Below are 17136 nucleotides of genomic sequence, written 5' to 3'. Positions count from 1 at the left end.
TATGTGGAATGTTGCAATGAGCATTTTCAACACATTTTTCTTAACTCATCAATGCAGAAAACAAACACCAAACCCCATCTTCCCTGAACTTCTCAGGCACTAAAATCCATACAATCTACAGGCATCCATGGCAAGGAAATACCATGTAACTGGTCAAGCACAGTGCTGCGATGTAGGATGTGACTGCATATAAAAATATTTAACAACTGAAATTTTCATCCAAGCAGTCTTTTGTGGTTCAACATACTGTGCAGCTCAAAGCACCAAATTTGCCTCAACTTAGTTTTTGCTGAACCCGTTCGCTCTGCATTGTTAAATAATTGTCTGCAGTGCAGCTAGAAAACAAACAGTCCAGTTAGTATGACATCATGACATGTGCACAAAGACAATCCCTGCACTTTAACATGCGCTAGTCTCCCTCTGAATTGGGATCTACTGAGAGTAAAACAGTTAGAAATGGAGTGTGAGCTCGTCTCGGCTACGGCCCCCTTGGGAACAGGTTTCCCGATCAATACGACCAGTGTGTGTGTTATAACATTAAACTGCCCTTAATGGCACTAATGAAGAGAGCTGCTGACAGGTACGCTGAAGCCAGGGTCAGGGAAGCAGCCTGTTAGCAAAGAGTTCATTAGATAAACCCTGGTTTTTCTGGTCACTTTCCTTTAGCAAAAAAATAAAATGAGGTACTGAAAACATTAATTTAGAAAAAGGTGAAAGTTACTTGTGCTTTTCTAGTATAGTTTGAGTTTTATGTTATTTATTTGACAGTACAAATGTGGAAAGAAAAATGACGAAAAAATAACACAAGTTTGTGAACAGATCAACTCTTGTCACAACAGGTCACAGTGTGATGACAAGGACTATGACTGCGGACAATGTTGCCTTTCCATAAATGTCAAGGAAAGTGTTTCTCAGCAGAACAGCTTCCTTTAACAAATGGGAACCCATTTTTATCCATCTATTCACTCATGCACACAGAAAGAGAGAAAGAGACAGACACCTGCTACTGGAAAAGCTTTAAACTCGGTAGGATCTTTGCAAACATCGTTTAACGCTCAGCACCACAGCCTTCATAAAGGAGGGCAGGGGAAGGTAAAAGGAGGCACTAGAACATAAGTGGAGAGGTAACATACCTCGTAGTGACTGGTTTTCACTTCAGGACAGCTGAAGCGGGACTGCCACCTTCTCTCTGCGTCTTCCCTGGCAGGAAGAGTTGGGAGGAGAGTTGCTCCTTCTCTTCTCTGGCTCTGGCTCGTTCTGCTACCGTCTCAGCCCCTCTCACTATCATACCTCACTCCTTCCCTCCCCCTCGTCCGCCCTTCTCTTCCACTCCTCCCCTTTTTTTTAACCTGCTCCCTCCAATCTCTTCTCTCTCTCCTCAAACTTGATTGTGACAAAATAGTATTGAGTTACCACTCCTTCTTCTACTGTTGCTAATGTAAGGATATTTTATCTTTTCTTATTTCAGTGGCACACTGATCAAAGATAGTACACCAAAATGTGAGATTTTGCTGATTTTCCTCCCTCTGGGTATTAAGAATATAATCAGCTAAAATTAGAATTTTCTTCTTTGTTGTCCTCAAGTTACTAACATTTTGAAATGTTAGTTTCAAAATCACTAACATTTGTCAGTACGACACGCCTACAGTTTAAAGTCCTTTTTCTGGGTGACGCTTCCCAAACCTATTGCTGCACACTGCCATTCAGCTGGTTGAAAGAAGACTGCATATTTCTATCACTTAAAGGAAAGGTTAGAGGTTACTGGCCTAAAATAAATTATGAACTTCAGCTAAAGGACAAAAAAAATCTTACAAGTCAACGCAGAAAAATCAAAGAATTAATATTAAATTCCACAGATGGAGATAACTCCAAAAAGTTTTACAATGCCATCTCTACAGTCTAAAGCACCAAATAATTTCCACCTTTGACCGTTTTTAAAAAAATATGAAGGTCATCCGTCACTTTGACAGATTACAACGCACACCCTTAACCACTTGATGCAGATTTTCATATTTAAAGAACAGAGTACATTGCAAAGATAACTAAAATCAATCAACAACAGCAAAAACTCAAAACATATCACTAACCGGGAGCTGACAAAGCACTGGAGGGCAAGACTCAAAACACACCAAATTTGGACCCGGTGTGTTTTGGGCCTTATGGGTCACAGATGGATGTACAGGAGCGCATGCTGCAGGATTTTCTTCCAGCTAAATCAGGTGTTTGCAGGATCAGGAAACCCCTCATTCAGAGTCTCCTGCAGACTTCTGATCACTTGAAGAAATGTTGAAGAAAGTCCAAAACCTCATGACACCAGCTTCTGAAGCAAGCCTCCTTGAGACATTTCATTAAGCATAAGCAGGTGCAAAATTCAGGAGCATGTGGGCCAGGAGGATGTCGAATTGTGAGACTGTGCATTCAGGGCACAGCAGGTGAATCATTCAACTGCTTAATTTTATTGTTTACATTTAGTTATTGTGGCCACAGTCAGTGGTTTTGACCAGGGTGTAAAAATGTTACATGCATTCATCTGTGGACAGTGGATTCTGAGTAATTATCATCATTTTAAAAAAACGATGGGATATTTTTGCCCTTGTCTGTCAAAATGACAAACAATGTAAAAGTCAAACACAACCTCTGGTCTAAAGTGTGTCGTTACCAGATTGTTAGAATCTCTTAATTCCATAATTCCGCCCCTCCAAGGTAAGAAATACGCAAATTTGTTTAACATTGGACTAAGTAAGATTTAATGTTTAGTTAGTATATTGTGCTAAAGTTGTACATTTAGGAGCTGATATAAGGCATAAGGTAGTGTAGGACTGCTCCTTCCACAACTGTTGCCACACACTGCTGATCAGCAGGCTGCTACACCTTTTCTCTTTTGCAGAAAAGGTGACTTTCAGCGAGTAACTCACGTCATGAAAAATATAGTTGTGCTGGCATATTATGCCACCCCATGATTATTTACTGATAATATGCAGATTGAAGAGGCAGAACCAGGAAAACAGATTTTATTTAGATTTTGTGCCTAAATGAAATTAGGCAAATATCACCATGTTTACGTAAAAATTCAGTTTAAAGGGAGCTAAAACCAAGCAAGATTTCAATAACTAAACTTCCAGGGTTTAAGGAATTTCAGAGTTTGTAAAAATCTAGAAGCCAGTGTGCCGACTGTGCAAACGACTGCTGGAGAGGCTGGAGAGGCTGCAGCTTCACTTACAGAAACAAAAGAAGCACTTATAGCACAGCAAGGTGCAGTGGATAAGAATACACCACCCAGAGGGGCACCTGCAGTTTCCACTTCCTCCTGAATAACAAATTTGTTGCCATTATTTTCTTTAAATAATAAAGAAAAGCAGCTCTGCAGCAGATGACCACCCCTGGATTCCTCCGCACTGGCCAGCTCCCGTTCTTTCTCCTTCATCTCCTTCTCCCCCTCCTTAGCTTCCACAGACACTGCCTCTGCCCCTGTTTCCATAGTGACACTTTCCCCGACTGGCTCGACATAATCAAGCGAACGGGGTGGGGGTTGAGGGTGAGAAAAAAATTGTAAGTTAGGGTGGGGGTCTGTGGGGCGGGCGCGGATGGAATAGCCAAGTTGAGAAGGATTAAAGAAAACAGTGAGAGATAAAGAAGCAAACAGTGAATACAGAAAATGTCAATAAGGATGGTTTGTCAGCAGCAAACAGCGCGCTCGGCTCAGGTCCATCCCTGGCTGGTGTCTGCGTTGGATCAGGTGCTGTGGAAAGCCTTGGCATATGGCTAAAATAATTATGGTGCTCATCAAATAATGAGATGGCCACTTGTGCTTTGTGACGATGCTCCCACCAGAGCAGAAATGAATTATCGGAGAGTTGATCAATCTGAATTTTAATGCGAATGGTGCTCAGCACGGGCTTGCTGCACGAAGCTGGGGAGACGGAATAAACCTTGTTGAATGCTGCGATAACATTATGCACAACATTCAGGGGGTATTATAAGCAATTCTCCTTTAGTGTTTTAACTACCCCATCAGTATGACTATGCGGTGTGGGCCGATCTGTTGGTTAGGCCATCAGTCTTATTGATGGATGTTTAATAAATGTTTTCCAAATTTCGATCATTAATCTAAACGACTTTGAATCACTAACTTTTCTTGTAACGTCGTCATTGAATGGAAATGTATGACATATCCGGTCTACTGGAACACAGACTATTGAAGAAAGTGAATAAAAGGGAATCAAAGTATAAATATCTTTAAATGTTCAGATCAGGCAATAAGGTATTGAGAATGTGTTCAATACAAGAACTGAAAGAGTATTTATAATGTCCTCATTTGATTCTCATATTCTCCATTCTATGGGAACACTACCTATTCTGGTCAAGAACCCAAAATTAATGAAATATCAAATTCGTCAGCAAACACAAAGAGGAAAAATATTTTGCCAGTAGTGTTAGCAGCCAACATCCTTTTGTGTCGTCAAGCAGTGGCTCTGCTGCATGGCCCTCTTTGTAGGATCTCATGTAAAATGTAAAACCAGCCTTCTGCTAGAAAGCAATCTAGAAGTCAAGCTTAAAGAGATAATCCTCGTTTTATGAGGTGGGATTCTGGTAAAAAGGCGTTAAGCAGTTCATATCTTACCTGCAGTGGATAGCTCTCGCCATCTTTAGTGCAGAATTAATCCAGATTTGTTGAGACTGGAAACCAAGATTAACAGCAGGTCAAAAGAGGCCAAGACCAAAATGGACTCCTATTATCTTAAGAACTGCAGACTCAGAACCAATGTGGTGGTTCATGCAAATACAGGGTTTTTTTATGTTAAGTCTTGTTTGAAATGTGCTTTAACAATTAAAAAAAGTCAAAGGGGTTAATGCCACGAGAGGTGGTGACGTATTTCCGTTTGAATTTATGCCACAGATTGGTTCCGGGTCCTGCTTGCTGCTATTGTTGTTACCCAAAGCTGCAAGATCTGTACCATGAAAAAGACTCAAAACTTAAAATATCTGTGAGCTACTGGTACAGCAATCGAGTTTTTTGGTGTGCCGTTGTGTCCAGTAATTAGCCGGTACCATCCAGTGCTTAGTTTTTTTCATTTCCTGCTGATATCAAGGCGACAGCAGACTGTAGCCAAAACTTAGCCATTACAGCTAACACCCGGTTTGTAGCTGCCTGCTATTTCAAAGCTTGAGGATATTGAAGATCATTGGATCCAAGCACCTGGACCAGCTGACCGGTACGGCGTCCATCAGTCCACGGTCTGCCGGATCATCACAACGTGGACTAACTTTTTATTTACTTGGTTAAACTATGATCTWGAAMCCRGAGCACCAGATATGYAAAAMTCTACCTGCAGACTTTGTTGGCTACCCTGACMCTGCAGTCRTCCTGGACGGGGCTGAGCYGGWCTTCCTCTCCTCCAGAGTGACGAGTTTTCATCACCAGTAAAGGCAAAACAAGTCTGATGTCTGATTAGCTGCTAGGAAGTATATTATATATTCACTGTTCATTTTGCTATCCTGTTTGTACCTACAATAAAATTGAATCTCATTTGTAATACTCTACTTTTCACAAACTTTTCCCCTTTCCTCAGTGTTTACGTTATATCAAGTATTTGCATGTAGATCAGGAATTCAAGTGAGATGTTAAAATGCAACACATTTAGGTTATACCAGCAAAGAAATGTGAATATTAAGTAATATGTAGTTAGTCATATAATTTAATATGCTGAATAAGGCTGGATGATACAAGATTTTTTTTTCATACCAGGTTTGATTTTAATTGATTCCTCTCGTCCTCAATTTCTATACTAAAATCACAGAAAATACTTTCAAAAATGCCTTTATTTCAATCATCTGTTCTGTGAGTTTTATATTGTGAGCATTACGGTCAGGATACAAGAATTTTTAATTGCAAGAATGTAGTCATCGTTACAGCAGAATAAAGATGAAATTTTATAACAATGTCTTAAAATTCCAATAAGTCATTTTAATGAGAAATAAAGATTCAGATTGATCTGATGCAACCAGCTCAGTCCATGTGGTTCTGACATTTGTCAGTAATCAAGAGGATGTACATTTCCACCTCAACTGACCAGGTAAGCATCAAGGTAAAAATAAAAAATAAAATACTGTATAAACAAATACAGTATACAAAATGGAAAAAGAGAAACTGATAGAAATACTTTATATAAAGAAAAGCAAAAACGTTAATAGCAGGAGAAAAGTTGTTGGCAACAATAGCTCAGCCAATCTCTCCCTCCAGGAAGCCATCAAACAGAACTGTCCAACTCCAACTATCATAAAGATTAAAAAAAGAAAGAAAACGGAAAGTTAAAATAATAATCACAAATTAATAATTCAGATCTAATGCGTTCTGGAATCTTGACATTTAGAAGGTTTCACAAATGTTTTATTTATTCTGCTGTTAGTACAGAATAATCTAGTTAGGTTTGAAATATCTAGGTGTTGTTTTTAAAGTACAACACATTAAAAAAGCTCAAGATAGTGAAAAATTAAGTGTAATCGCCCTTTAGCTACTTTATGAATTAGATGCTACATTCAGAAGCTGACTTCAGCTTCGACTGATAGCTTGGGCACAATATAGACAGATCTATATATGTTTATATCTTTATCTATCTATCATAGATATACAGATTGCACAATGCACAGATAATCAAAACACTTAACGTTTACATAGCACCTTTGTAAGCTTGTCCCTGTTAGCTACGTCAGACATATGAGGCATTATGGTGAATACAAACGATTTATTAACTTACCTTCGAAGTTATTGTGAAGTTTTGACACATCCATCTTAAATCCTTTGTTGTTGCTGGAGCGTTTCAGGACGTCTGAATAATTATATAGGCATCATTATTAGTCCTGAGGAGCCACTGTTAACATACTGTTGCCTGTGCACCGGAAGCATTCTATGTGGCATAAAAATGCGGAAGTGCTAAAACGGAAGTCCGTGGCATATACCCCATTGTTTACATAGAAACTGCAGAAAGTGTACAAGGCAGTGTACCACCAATCACCTTCCTGTGTGAGACGTACCGACAACAGAACAGGCAAAACATTTCTGGTTAGAGTAATCAATAAAAAAATGATGGTTATCTAAAGGCAGGTACAATAGTAACCTGTAACATTTTGACAATTTCATTTCAGCTCAACGTGCAATGGAAAAAGTTATTTAAATTTATTTTACAAACTCCAAGTTGTAAATATGCATAAACTTTGTATGCATCAGCCCATTCTAATTTGATTGATGGTCAAAACAGAAGCATAAGATGCCACATACAGCTTATTCATCATCAGTTCTCTTTAAATATTTCAAAACAGACAATAACGGTGCTGCAAAGTATCACACAACTCCAAAGGCAAGGCAACTTTTTTTTTCTTAAAGTCTGAAATATGAAATTATTGCTGCATAAATAGCTCCAGGTGGTGGTCATAGTATTTTTACGCATTGTCCATCCTCACAGTAACTTCATAAAAGTCACCTTGACATTGAAATAATCTCATTAAAAGGCTGTTATCAGCTGTTATCGCCTCTGTAGATACATGTAATCAGCGCCCTTCTCAACCACCTTATTTGCTCATAATCATCACTGATTACTACAGCCAGGGAGTTCATATCAACAAGCTGAAGCACTAAAGAAGTTAGCAAACTTTCACCCAGGAGTAGGCCGTTTATATCTCCAAAAAGTCCAACTGTTTCAGATTTTACCGCTTTCTCTCTGAGGCTCAAGCATTTAGAGCTGTCATTTAACTAAACTTTGAGGTAACGGGGCCAACTCATCCTCTCTGTTCTTTTAGAGGAAAAAAATTATCTAAAAGTATTCAAAACATTATAAATGTATTTGAGTGTTCAAGATAAAATGCATTATAATGAGTTTGTATGGTATAGCTACATATTCTCTGGCCATCAAAGAACATTTACTGGTTTTGGGTTTTTTTTTTTGCTAAGTCAACTTGCAAAACAGATGAAAAAAATGGATTCTGTGTGGACAAAAGTAGATGTTTTTCAAAATGTGTGGCAAAATTAAGTGTTATCACACAGTTAGCCAGGCATGAAGCCCAAAATGGTTTCTGGCTGCTTTGCTACCACAACTTGCTATTGTTGTAACCATGAACTTCGCTGTCCAACATAAAATCCTGAAGAGACTCTCGCCATTAGTTATGAACAGGCCAATTGAAAGATATGAAACACTCCACTCTGGTTTGAAAACAGACAGAAACGACTCTAAAAAGAGAAAACAAGAACTTTGCAGGTTCTGGTTACATCACAGTGGTTGACTTTTGCTGCTTCAGAGATATAGCTAAGAGCTAGCACAAGGAGAGCAAAAGTCAATACTTGCGCTGCAAGAACTGACACGCCACCTATTTCTATTACAAATTCATCCTCTTACGGAGTATATATTGGCTTTAAAGTAAATGTGAACTTTAAAGTTTGTTAATTTTGTTTGAAAACAGTCGAGCAGTTTTAGCTAACAAGAGCTAATAATGACACGGTTAGCTTACCTGGCCTTCAAAACTCCTGGAAACGGCTTACCATCTGTTGTCCCAAAACGCTTCACCTAGTGTCCATTTTGAAATTAGTTATATTTCTTAAATAAATAAAAACAAAATTCTTCAAATCTCAGTTTCCTGTATTCATTCCGAAGTCATATTCCGTGTTCCTGCGCCAAACACAAACTCCACAGGTGAAGCTCATCGCGCGGTGCATTTACTGCTTCAGGAAATTTGAGCTCCGTTGGAGCATACGTTGTATCTCAACCTATCCGAAATTTGAGGATTTATTTTTTATCTTTGCACTTAACAATACGGATGTCTTATTGACTAGGCTTCTTGTTTTCAGTCAGTCAGTGGAGTAAAACATAAGTGATCATAAAAACGTTTAAGGGCACAATGTAAACAGAAACGTCTGACTGAAGAAACAAAACACCAATCAGTAGTCATTAGTCGTTTTATGAAAAAAAAAAAAAAAAAACTACGTTATACTAATAGAAAAAAGAAAACAAAATATAATCAACAGCAAATAAAATAAAATAAAAATAGGTTTACTAAATAATTTTTTTAAATAAATCATTTTTTTAATTTGTTTTTTATTTATTTGTCAAGTACTTGACAAGTATCAAGTACTTGTCATGATCAAGTATGCTGACAATGACAAGCCTGGACATCAATATGTAGGTCAAATTGCATTTTAAATAACTTTCAGTAGCTCCTCTAGACTCTCTCACCTGAGTTGTTGATCGCTGTAGCTCCTCCAGAGTATCCACAGACCGACTGCTTGCTTCTGAAAGCAACTGGTTAAACTTGATCTTATATAGACAAAACATGAAATACTAAACAATAAAGAAATTAATACTTTTCCAAGGAGGTGTGCCAGGCTGTGAATATTTTTTTTGCTCAAAACAGGACCATGAGAACATCGTTATTTTTCTGATTTTGTGTGAGTTTGTGTCCGACTCTGCGCTCGTTTCCAGGACATAAGCCCTTCAGTATATTCTGCAGATACAATTGTATTATTTTTGAAGAAGTGGGAAATGTACCCCAGAGGAGGGTGACGAATTGGGTTGTTACAGATCATCATTTTGCGGCATTAATCACCACTGAATGGGATTACAGTCAGCCGCCTTGCTTCCAGCGTGATCAACGAGCGGCGGTAGCATGACGTGTGAATCATCTAATTCTCTATCGATTTCCCCGGCAGCTGTGATGCAGCCTGCCCTCCCCCCCAGCAGGAAGGTCAGGAAGCGGGGTCGGCTGCCCCTGGACCCGGCGCAGGTTTAGAGTCGTGATTAAAATGAAACTTCAGGGAGGAGGCTGAGGGTTATGGGGATCCAGTGTGGAGTCGCAGGGGGACCGATTCTTTTCCACAAGGCTCTTCTTGCGGTGTTGTGCTCAAGGAAAACTTTTAACACAGAGTAAAGAAAGGAAAATGCACACTTTATGTGTCTCCAACGCACTAATAAGACAGATTTTCGTCCTAATGTGATGTTTTTTGAAATGTATTTGCTCACATGTTGCTACTCAGGGCTTTTATTCGCTTCCACGTGTCACTTTTAGACATGCAGCACAGAAAAAGGAAAAAAAAAAAAAGCAAAAAGCACATTCTCTCATTCTGTGAAAGACAAATTAGATGTTGGGCTTTCCCCGAAACCACCATGTTGGCAGCATCCCTGTCATCCAATTTGGTGATATCCCTGCCTAAAAAGAGCATTTCCTCTCCGAGCACAAACTTGTCGGGAAGATTTATGTCTCACTAACTCTAAATTCCAATCTCAGCCCGTTAGTTATCCCCGGCTTTAGTTTAGTTGGCAGAATGACTGACAGCTGGCTGATTGGGAAGCTGTGGATTTCTGTGCCCTCAAGTCAGATTCTGTGGGGATTCGACCAATTACCGCTCAAGGGCATCAAGACAAGGCGCGGAGTGTTGATGCCGGTGCATGTTGTACTCCAACCCCTAATGGTGTTCGTGTGAGCCAGAGGGTACAGTAGGACGCAGAGGAGCAGATATTACGGCAACACAACGAAGCTTGGCATGTTATGTCTCTCGTAATTGGGCGAGAAAGACGATCACTATCAGGCCGCAGAAACAAAAGGGTGGTGGGGGGTGGAGGGGAGCGAAAGGTGAATGACAAGTTTGATGAATAAATTCAGCCAGCTAATGCATTCACCATTGTTCTTTTGTTAAAAAAACGGAGAAAACTCTTATGTAATGATTCCTTTCTTCCTGTTTCACTTCCTTTCTTCCTTGTGTCTTTCCTTCCCTCCTATTTTGAAATGCAGCTTTGCCACAAACAAAGACACCCAGAGTTTCTCATTCTGGAGGGCTTTAAGCATCATTAACAAGGACAGAAATATGTCATAAATCAATGTTTTGCAGTGGAACCAATCCAAATACTCGTAAGAAGGAACAAATAAAGAAAAAAAAAACTAACTTGAAAGTACTTGGACAAGTAAAAAGAAAAAAAGTTCAATCTAATATGGAGAGTTTTCTTAAAGTGTTGCTTTGCAGGAAAAAATAAAATAAAACAAAGTGGTTAGCTGATTCCCAATAAATTATCTTAAGTTTTATTTTTCTTTGGGATTTTTGTGTGTGTGTGTGTGTGTGTGTGTGTGTGTGTGTGTGTGTGTGTGTGTGTGTGTGTGTGTGTGTGTGTGTGTSATATAACAGAGTGATTCCTGAACCTGAAGGCTCACAGGGTAAGAGGCAGATCATAAGATAAACAAACCCAGTGTGCGCCGCTTGTTTTTGTCCGTCAGGTTTCCCCCACCAGAGCAGTGGTGGGCTTTATTTGAAGCCTTTCTCCCCAAAACCAATAAACAGACTCTGAAATCAACCGAGTTCCCCCTTTGAAGAGCCGGGTTTGTGTCTCGGCTTCAGATCTCTGCCACGCACCGACTACAACAAAAACCAAAACAAAAACTAGCTAGTTTTGATACGATGCAAAAATGACAAACCCCGGAATTATTCTCAACAATATTCCTTACCTCAGGAAGAAACAGAACATAGAAAAAAAAAAAAATAATAATTTTCCTCTTTCTTTTTTTTACCATTACATAATGAAATGATGAAATTAAATGTCATTTCAATGAATGTGGCGTGAATGGTTCCTCTGAGAGCTGTAAATTTAGAAACAGTCGGCTGCAGAGCCATTCTGTATGGCCTTAAAGGTAACTCAGCATGAGACCTTTTAAGATATTAACTGGTGACGCAGGTTGCACTGCATCGCCCCTTAATATAACAAGATATGCACATCAAAGAGTCTGATTCAAGAATGTCATTGGATTATTGAAGATGCAACAAAATAAATGAAACTTCCGGAGACAACATTCACTTCATTTGCTCCGGATTTCCAGGATTCAACTCCCTGGAAACACCAACATGAGCAGAAACTGTACACCGCTCTGTGTTTGGTCAAGTTAAATATCAAAGCTTGTGGCTGCAGTGTAACACGATGCAAAAAAAAACCCAAATATGAATGGGTGTGAATGCATTCTGTACCAGTGAAGCTGTGGGGCGGTGTTGAGCGGTGTTGAGTGGCCCGTTATAAAATGTGTGTGTGTGTGTGTGTGTGTGTGTGTGTGTGTGTGTGTGTGTGTGTGTGTGTGTGTGTNTGTGTGTGTGTGTGTGTGTGTGTGTGTGTGTGTGCGTGCGTGCGTGCGTGCGTGCGTGTGTGAGGGAGTTTCTGAAGATGGCACACAGACGCAGAGCAGAAACCGACTTGTAAATGATGTCTTTCATCTCTCGACTTCAGATGTGGCTGTCATCCACTTCCATTTTAAAGTGGGATGAAGTGGCAGGAGGGCGAGAACAAAGGAAGCTGTGAAACATGTGCGCGCGCCCACTCAAGAGACACACACACACACCTTGATGACCAGGGTTGGACGGGTCACAATTACAGGAGGGATCACTCTTCTTGAACTTTCTTTGCAAGATCGAAGTACAGATTTTCCCGCGAACGAGCGAGCGTGGAAGGCGAGCGAGCTGCTCCCTCAACAAACAACACCATGGTTCCCTGGAGGAAACCACTTAAACCTCAGGTTGCTCCAGTGGAGCTGCTCAGTGGCCAACGGCAGCAGACTGTGGCCGCACTAAGCGAATGTCTGCAAGAATTTAAAGCAGGAGGCTGAAAAAGCATCAGCAGAAAAAAAAAAAAAACCCCTTCTGGGATATTTCAAAAGAAACTCCCAATGCAGGCATCGCCCAGAGGAACGGCAATGCACTCGTGGCGAAGCCACGAGATGGAAAATAAAAGCCCCTTTGGGAAATCCAATTTTGAAAAGAAAAAAAGAAAGAAAAGGATTTTCTTATATCAGTTGAAGAGGCAGGGTTAGGGCTGATTTGGGTGTAAAACCTTTTCGTCTCCTAAGAATAAGTGCTTATGTTTCCAGTTTTGTCACAGGCTGTAAGGGAACAAGCTTTTCTCCATCATACCCGTCTGAGTAAGCACACATTTTTTTTTTTTTTTTTGTCGATTGGGTCAATTTTCTTCATTTTCCAGAAAACAGAAACAAAAGCCTGCTTTTTCCCTTACTTATTGAAGATAATTATTACTTTTTGAAGAAATATATTAAGAGAGAACATTTGCCAGTGGCAGCCAGTGCGGAACAGTAATCTCCCCAATTACCCAAAAACCTGGAAGAAACGCTCAACACTTTTCACTGTTATCTTTCTTTGCAGAGACTTAGTCTGCAACTTCTGTCGCTGTCTCACTATAAAAACAAGATTTTATGAGGTCTAGCAAAACATAATGTTTTAATGGACAACCACAGTTACGTTACACCCCGTCATTTGACTTCTGGCACCTGATAGGAGTTTACTATCAATTTATGTGTGCACGTTCACTGGCATTTCGGGAAAAAATGGACCACGATAATGTCAGTGACAGGTGTAAAAACGCATTTTTCTGGTTGCTTGTTTTGCTTTTGTTTTACCAAAACCCATTTGCAAAGGCATTCTTATCTGAGGCAAAAAAAAAAAAAGAACAAAACCCGAAAAAAAATGCTTTACAGCTGAATTTCGTATAGCTTCAGGGCAGAATGGTTAAATAAGTTTAACAGGCGTTTGCTTAAGGATAGAGACAGGGAAGAAGGGGGGAGTGGGTGGTGAAGTATTCACCGGCAAAACTGATCTTAATGAGAACTGCATGCAGAAGTGGATAAGCAGCACTCTTCACCTTACGTACCAAGACCTTGGCTGCTCAGACGGCTTCATTAAGCCCACCAGACTATGGACTGTCACTCCTGCGAACGGCCAAAGCAGCTAAAGGAATGGGAAACAACAACACAGTAATAACGTTGACATTTACAATAGGCGTCGGGTATCATATCCAATTTCTCCCTGCACACCCTTAATTCCTTTTTAATTGCTTTTCCGCGTTGGTTCCGGGATAAGGCCGTCTCTCTTCATTTGTGAAAATGGAGAGATGGGGGATTGTGCAAGGGTATATGTGTGCGTGCGTGTGTGTGCGTGTGTGTGCGCGCGTAATGGACAGTTGATGGTGTGCTGGGGGTGGCGGTGTTAGACGTATCAGAGGTATCGAATGCTGAGGCAGCTGCGTTGCCAAGCACGGCTCTGGTAATTGTTGGAAGTCTCAAGCAAATCAAATACTTTGAAAAAGCTTTGATTAAAACTACAAATCTGGCTTTATTTGATGAAATGACGGAAGACTTAAATGATTAGAATACAGGCTGCATGATTAATTGTCTAGCTGCATGCTGCTAAATGAATATTAATTCCTGAAGCTCGTCCGCAAAGGGTAAATCACGGCGCTAAAGAGAACAAGGACACACAATACTTCATTTTTTTATATTCTCCGTACCGAAGGAGACTGGGTGGAATACAATGCAACATATGCATATAATTATAACAAACATAAATCCCTGATTGATCTGGACGAATCAATCAGGGAATTTAAAGTTTCAGACACTTTTTAAACAACTTTTTAAAATATGTTTTTTTCTCTTCCGTCGAGTTAGAGCACAATAGTTCAGAGTATTGACATGAAGCGTTCATATTGCCACCAACTCTTGAAGTGCACATTTTTGAGGCATACTATGTGATGTCTTGTGTGGGAAGAGGATAAAATGCAAAAAAAGAGCAAAAAAGTTTAACAGAAAACTTACGCAACATCAGCAGAACATGCAAGGAACCTGTGAGCAATGTAAACCAGTGAGCTTATATACTTTTGTGCAGAGCTATGTAGGATCCAGGTGAGCTTAATCAGGTGAACGTGGAGCAGCTGCGGAGGAGCTCCAAACTGGAAGGCCAGGTTAAGATGAATAACGGATACAAAGAAAACTCAAAACCAAGGGAGGAATATTCAAACACTGATGGAAGAGAATAAACGAAAACACACAGAGAAAGAGAACAGAGCGCAACAAATAGCTGAAACACAAATGAACGAGCTGGTACGGAGAGACAACAACAAACAGGAGGGAACGAACCGAGTACGGCAAGACCGTACGAACATAAATAAAATAATAAATGATCAGAAAACAAACACAAACGAAAACTAATAGCTCAACTCCAAGGATCACGACATATTAGGGGATGTACGCGCTGTGGATTCAGAAGCACAGCCCACTGCACCACATAACTTGGCAACCCTGGAGTTACTTTTATCCAGCAGAGTGTGTGGTGGTTAATCAAAGCCCATAATTTCCATAATTCATGGATGCCCATCTGTTTGCCACCTACTCCTATGCCCAGTGCAGCATAAACAAACTCAGGAGAGGGGCCAGGGGGCTATTTAATGACAGCATCCACCATGGCTCACACTCTCACACACAGCAGAGGTAGCATCCACCACACACACACACACACACACACACGCGCGCGCACGCACACACACCCACATACAGTGAAGTCTAATACATCTTCTTGGGTGAACCATAATTCATTTTAAAACTAATTGTTTAATCTTTCTCTGGTGCAATATTTGCTCCACAACTTACACACAGTGGTGAAGTGATTAGGTTTAGTAAGTGTGAGGTGAGGCTTTGTTGTGTTGTGCCTTTAAAAAAAGGCCTCGTATGAAATCTCAGATCTTCAATTTACTGTGATGTTACTGTAAATGTGTCTCTCTGCTTCACATGTGCCATTTCCTGAAGTTAAAGGACAGGATGATGCACATTACGTGAAAAATCACAGCAACTGTTGACTTAATCTCAATTTGTAATGTATTATGTGGGATGCTAATTCATTGCGTGTTGTTTTCGTTGTTTTTATTCACAGCCGTATTAAAAAATATGTGAATACGCATTTAAAAGAGGCCAGATTGTCAAATTAAACGTACCTTTTTATTTTATTAAGCCTTCATTTATGTAATAAGTTATGTTTTTGATGTAATTTTCTCATTTTAAATGTCATGTATTCATTAACAGTAAGTGGAAGATCGTGATTTACAGAAATAAAGGCTTTCACGCATCTAGATTTACATAGTTAATCTATGTAATGTGTTTTACTTATTGATAAAGTTCCTAAAATAAATGGGTGCCAACAGTTTTAATATTCCACACTATTTCCCTGCGAATCAGACCGTGTCTCAGTAAGATTACATTAATTGATAAAACAAAAAAATTGTTGAATAACTTTCTAGGTTTGCTAAACTTGCAGATACGTTTTCAAGACGAGGACGGCAACTCTGCTGAGACAAACAGGAGAGAGATGTTTGCGCGCAAGATGAGGTTTACATGGAAAGAAAAAGTAGATGCTTGTGCGATTAATTCCTGCCAGGTGTAAAAGATTTGCCTGGGTAAAGTTTCCAAGAAATCCTGAAAAGTAAGACAGGGGGGAAGAGGATACATATTGAAGATCACAAACAGGCTGGGAGCTACCTAGCTTCTAGTTAGCCGCCGCTAGCAAGAAGCTGCTTGAGGCCTGCTTGTGATGTTTACTTCTATGTGGATTAAGGACAAAAACATCCTCAAAAAGGCCTTTCTTCTGAAATTTATGAAGCTCAAAACATGCTACATTTAACACTTGGAGCTGTTTAGCCATTTGAAGTATTTCCACCTGCTTTCATTGCCTTCTGCTCGGCTGCAAAGCTTCAGAGAGTCAGACTTTCATTGAATTGGTGATCAAAGAACCTGGAGTTCAGAATATAGACGCCGTGTTAATTTCTTCTTAAAAATGTAATGCTAACCACAGAAGATTTTACCACAGAAGGCATTAAAACATTCTGAGTACATATTTTTAAGACACTGACATTAATTCAAATAAAATCAATGTAGTATTGTAGGTAATTATTAGAAAACATCCGACATTTCTTCTCGCTGAAGACATGTCTGTGACAATATGTTTGATTCAAAGTCAAAAGACTCAGACTTTTTATCAGCACAGAACCAAATATCAAATGTAATGTTAACATTTTTAAACATACAAACTAAAAATGACTAAGGTAAACCTTAAAAACAGTGGCCTTTTCATCCCTGCTACATTAACGCTAGCTTATGAAGCTAAAGCAAACGGAGGGAAGTCGAACGTGTTCAAAACCACGATGCTCATTAATTTTAAGCTATAGAGACTTTTTGTAAAGCCACAATACAAAAGTCACAATTGCATAAGTGTGAGGTGTATTTTGTGATGCAGATCACAAATTAGTCAACTTATCGATTGGATTTGGAAAAGAGGCAACTGTGGTC

The 17136-nt window shown here is 39.7% G+C and overlaps 1 long non-coding RNA gene across 2 annotated transcripts in view; it reads right to left on the bottom strand.

Annotated features, from left to right (window-relative positions):
• LOC103459406 (uncharacterized) overlaps positions 1-8692 on the bottom strand; it is a 58257-nt gene extending 49565 nt beyond the window's left edge. The window contains exon 1 of one of the 2 annotated variants that reach the window (XR_532732.2): positions 8500-8692. This is a non-coding gene — a long non-coding RNA (uncharacterized LOC103459406). Of the gene's footprint in view, positions 1-1133; positions 1250-8499 lie in introns of those variants that run through there. The other variant, XR_532734.2, reaches the window with a different exon arrangement.
• Positions 8693-17136: the final 8444 nt, after the last annotated feature.

Source organism: Poecilia reticulata, linkage group LG23 (assembly GCF_000633615.1).
Source record: "Poecilia reticulata strain Guanapo linkage group LG23, Guppy_female_1.0+MT, whole genome shotgun sequence".
Classification (NCBI taxonomy): Eukaryota; Metazoa; Chordata; class Actinopteri; order Cyprinodontiformes; family Poeciliidae; genus Poecilia; species Poecilia reticulata.
The sequence above is the reverse complement of the archived record's forward strand: the minus strand, read 5'-3'. Positions and strand labels throughout refer to the sequence as shown.